The following is a 5402-nucleotide window of genomic DNA, read 5'->3' as shown; positions in this document are numbered from 1 at the left end:
GCATAGACTGTTGGAGTAGAATGGTGTAAGAATTAGCCTTCTAGCACCAGCCAATATTGAGATACACACGGACAACTGGATTGACAGGAGATGATGAAGATGAAAAAAGTGGACTGAACAAAAATGGTCGTTTTGCCGATTTTTGACTTTTCTCTTAGACAAGGTGTAGAGCCACGCTAGTGGTACCAATGGAGTCCTCTGGTCAAGATAAGGTCCTCTAAGAAGTCTGGTAAGCATAGGAGCTCGTTTCCCGGTATAGCAAAGCTGCAAAAGTCGTGGCAGCCATATTGTTTTGGGGTGAATCCTACTTAGTAACGCTACCGCGTTACTAATACATATCCCATAAATGAGTAGCATGCTTCCAAATACTCCAAAGAGTCTCTTCTTCTTTGAGGCATACACACTCTCTCCTGCTATCACTGACTGATCCTTAAAGAAGCTTTTAGCGCAACAAAAGGTCCATAATGATGTTACAATGAAAATTGTAGTTGTAACACACGGAAAGTAACACAAAACAGATAATGAGACTCTAGTCTCGTCGCAGGGCTGGGTGACAAGACTAATGAGACTCATAGTGCAATTAGAATGCTGGTGGCATAAAAGGAACCAATCATCAAAAACATATTCATTTAATATATACAGAGAATGGGCCAGAGCTCAATACAGCAGACAGTATCCATATAGCAATGGTGAGGGTCAGTGCTACCCAGGGTCTCATGAACTGCTTGTGAAGATGTGGTTTGACAATAAAGAAAAACTGATCAAATGATATAGCAGCTAGTGTTATGGTGATTACAGAAGCTCCAAACCAAAGTCTAAAGGCAACAAAAATATATGTTTCTGCATGCCTTTTTCTCATCTGTACTACCAAAGATCCACTCACCAGCAGCTAATGCAATGATAGTGAAAGGAAGGTACAGTAGATTCAATACAAGATGTGCCAGTATGAGAGAAGTGAAGAATATTGTTGATGATTGTTTCCAGGACTTCTTTTGATAGAGTGTAATAAACAGGACAACACTATTAGCTATTAGAGCAGCTAATGTTGTTAGTGAGAGAACAGCAATAGTAACAGGGCGATTAAAACTTCCAGTAAAATTACAATTGCTATCCATACTCTTTTGACTTTATCTTTCTTGAAATTGTTTAAGTGCATTGGATCATAAAAATAAACCACACCTATAACAGCAATGATGCACAGGAACACATAAAGTAAAAATAAATATAACTAGAAAGAATGTAAAACACTTAGGGGCTCCACCTCCTAACTGCACCTCCCAGTCACATTCAAAAGCATGTACGTACAGACAGAAATTCTTGTAAGGGCATCACCCAATTAATATAAAACTAATTTTGGCATTAAAATAACAAACATCAAAATACAATCAAAAGACTTCACAGCAAAAACTATGTAGTTTTGGCCAAAATTGTAAAAAAACAATTAGTTCAAACAAAAGTTCACATCTACAGTAGAATTAAGTAATTAAAATGAAAGAATGTGTACATACAGTAAACTACACACTGACAAAAGGTGATGGTCTTTTAAATAGGGAAAGGAAAGCACTTTTAATCTCAGGCCTAAAGTAGGACTGGACAATAGGATTAGCTACTGTAATAAAGAGAGAACAAATAATGCTGGATATAACTAATGCAATAGGAACATCTATCAGTGGTATCAAAATGACGATAATCACACTAGGCAAGAAACATATCCCATAGACAAGAAGCATGGATCCAAATATTCCTAAGAGCCACTTCTTCTTTGATCCATAAGTGTCATCATTAGATAGCTGTGACTGCTGTGTTATAAACCTGTGAGTAAAGCAAAGGGTCCAAACTGAGGTAACAATGATCACTGAAAAGAGAAGCAATGCTATGATCAAAGAATACACTATAAAGTCAACACTAATCCATAAAGGAAAACAGAAGCCAAGCAATTCATCAAAATTAAAATTTCCAAGCCCATAGAATGGAGTGGAACTCAATACAGCAGACAGTGTCCATATAGCAATGGTGAGGGTCAGTGCTACCCAGGGTCTCATGAACTGCTTGTGAAGATGTGGCTTGACAATAAAGAGAAACCGATCAAATGATATAGCAGCAACTGTCATTACTATGATCAGTAATATACATAATGCAGTAAAAGAACAAAAAGAGCATGTCCTTGTCTTCTCATCATCTGTACTACCAAAGATCCACTCACCAGCAGCTAATGCAATGATAGTGAAAGGAAGGTAAAGTACATTCAATACAAGATGTGCCAGTATGAGAGAAGTGAAGAATATTGTTGATGATTGTTTCCAGGACTTCCTTTGATAGAGTGTGATAGATAGTACCACACCATTAGCTATCAGAGCTAGTATCATCTCAACAGTAAGAACTGCTGCTACTGCTGGACCACTGAACTCACCAGTAAAAGTGAATTTGTTTTCCATGTTAACTGAGGAATAGTCAAGACTGAACTCACTAATAAATTTTAGCCAAACTCGGAAGGTTAAATTCCTTTAATTTGTCAAGCCATAGTCAGTGGTACCAACATATCAAAATAAACAATGATTTATATACTATCCCCAATTACATATTGTTAATTTAAGGTATATATGGCTTATACCATCCGGCATGCACTCCCTTTGATCTTACAGATACTATATATGTTATTAAGAGGAGGTTGATCATGCGTCATCACTTTCTCTACTTACATTAAAAGTTGCTATGGCAAGAAGCACATGCCCATAGTATTAAAGAAGATAGTGACGTGCGATACCAAAAAAATCTGATCCAGTTCGATTCCAAGTACTTTTTCTCTGAGTATCGGTGGTATCAAGTACGATTCCACATACCTGAGAAGGTCAAAGTCCAGAGGTGTTTCTAGACAGCTACTGCTGCTAGAATTGACCATCCACACTAAAAATAGGCTTCACTGTTCACTTCCTCACTTTTTCCTTATCGCAAAGATTCAAACAACAATCCAGAAAGTTCAGACAGTAGCTTGAGAAGCTAAAGAAGCATTATTTATCATTTGTGGTGTTCATTTTAATAATAAAATAGTCCTGGGCAATATAACAAAATTCACAATAATTAATCAATATAATATGGCATCGATATGCATCAATACTGAAGAAAAATGAAGGAAGATATCAATAATAGGACCATACCCACAAAATGGTTACATAATCTTAGCAATGGTTAATTAAATATAGCAGTAATATCTCAAAAACTACTAAACTGTATTTTTTGGAAAGCAGATGAAGTAGCTGGAGTACATCAAGCAAAAGAAGGCTTATAATGCTTTTTAATAATGATCATTCTCAGAAATAGCTTCATTTAGCCAACTGGCTACTGCTACAAGTGAAAAGATGGCACTGAGCATCACATTACAACCGGAAAAGAAGAGCTGTAGAATAAAAGAAAAGCAGTTAATAAATAAGATGTCCCATAGACAATTAACATGCTTCCGAATATTCCAAAGAGTCTCTTCTTCTTTGAGGCATACACACTCTCTCCTGCTATCACTGACTGAGCTTTGAAGAACCTTCTAGTGAAACAAAAGGTCCAATAAGTCTCTGAAGTGATAAATATTGTTCCAACTATCAGAGAAATTGAAACAAGAAATACTACAAAGGTCAACACCCACTAGAGTGTAATAGCCTAATTCATAATTGTAGCTATAGTGTTCAAAATTATGTATGATTGGCCATAAGTTTACTACAGCAGACAGTATCCATATAGCAATGGTGAGGGTCAGTGCTACCCAGGGTCTCATGAACCGCTTGTAAAGATGTGGTTTGACAATAAAGGGAAAACGATCAAATGATTTAGCAGCTAGTGTTATGGTGATTACAAAAGCTCAAACCAAAGTCTAAAAGCAACAAAAATACATGTTCCTGCATGCCTTTTTCTCATCTGTACTACCAAAGATCCACTCACCAGCAGCTAATGCAATGATAGTGAAAGGAAGGTACAGTAGATTCAATACAAGACGTACCAGTATGAGAGAAGTAAAGAATATTGTTGATGATTGTTTCAAGGACTTCCTTTGATAGAGTGTGATAAACAGGACAACACTATTAGCTATCAGAACAGCTAATGTTGTTATTGAGAGAATAGCAATAGTAATAGGGCAATTAAAACTTCCAGTAAAATTACAATTAATTGCTATCCATACTCTTTTGACTTTATCTTTCTTGAAATTGTTTAAGTGCATTGGACCATAAAAATAAACCACACCTATAACAGCAATGATGCACAGAAACACATAAAGTAAAAATAAATATAACTAGAAAGAATGTAAAACACTTAGGGGCTCCACCTCCTAACTGCACCTCCCAGTCACGTTCAAAGGAATGGATGTACAGACAGAAATTCTTGTAAGGGCATCACCCAATTAATATAAAACTTATTTTGGCATTAAAATAACAAACATCAAAATACAATCAAAAGACTTCACAGCAAAAACTATGTAGTTTTGGCCAAAATTGTAAAAAAAACAATTAGTTCAAACAAAAGTTCACATTCACAGTAGAATCAAGTAATTAAAATGAAAGAATGTGTACATACAGTAAACTATACACTGACGAAAGGTGATGGTTTTTTAAATAGAGAAAGGAAAGCACTTTTAATCTCAGGCCTAAAGTAGGACTGGACAATAGGATTAGCTACTGTAATAAAGAAAGAACAAATAATGCTGGCAACAATTAATGCAATAGGAACATCTATCAGTGGTATCAAAATGACGACAATCACACCAGGCATGAAGTATATCCCATAGACAAGAAGCATGGATCCAAATATTCCTAAGAGCCACTTCTTCTTTGATGCATAAATGTTATCATTAGATAGCTGTGACTGCTGTGTTATAAACCTGTGAGTAAAGCAAAGGGTCCAAACTGAGGTAACAATGATCACTGAAAAGAGAAGCAATATTATGACCAAAGAATACACTATAAAGTCAACACTGATCCATAAAGGAAAACAGAAGCCAAGCAATTCATCAAAACTAAAATTTCCAAGCCCATAGAATGGAGTGGAACTCAATACAGCAGACAGTGTCCATATAGCAATGGTGAGGGTCAGTGCTACCCAGGGTCTCATGAACCGCTTGTGAAGATGTGGTTTGACAATAAAGAGAAACCGATCAAATGATATAGCAGCAACTGTCATACCTATGATCAGTAATATACATAATGCAGTAAAAGAACAAAAAGAGCATGTCCCTCTCTTCTCCTCATCTGTACTACCAAAGATCCACTCACCAGCAGCTAATGCAATGATAGTGAAAGGAAAGTACAGTAGATTCAATACAAGATGTGCCAGTATGAGAGAAGTGAAGAATATTGTTGATGATTGTTTCCAGGACTTCCTTTGATAGAGTGTGATAGATAGTACCACACCATTAGCTATCA

This window comes from Amphimedon queenslandica, unplaced genomic scaffold, assembly GCF_000090795.2.
Source record: "Amphimedon queenslandica unplaced genomic scaffold, v1.1 AMPQUscaffold_12965, whole genome shotgun sequence".
NCBI lineage: Eukaryota > Metazoa > Porifera > Demospongiae > Haplosclerida > Niphatidae > Amphimedon > Amphimedon queenslandica.
The sequence above is the reverse complement of the archived record's forward strand: the minus strand, read 5'-3'. Positions refer to the sequence as shown.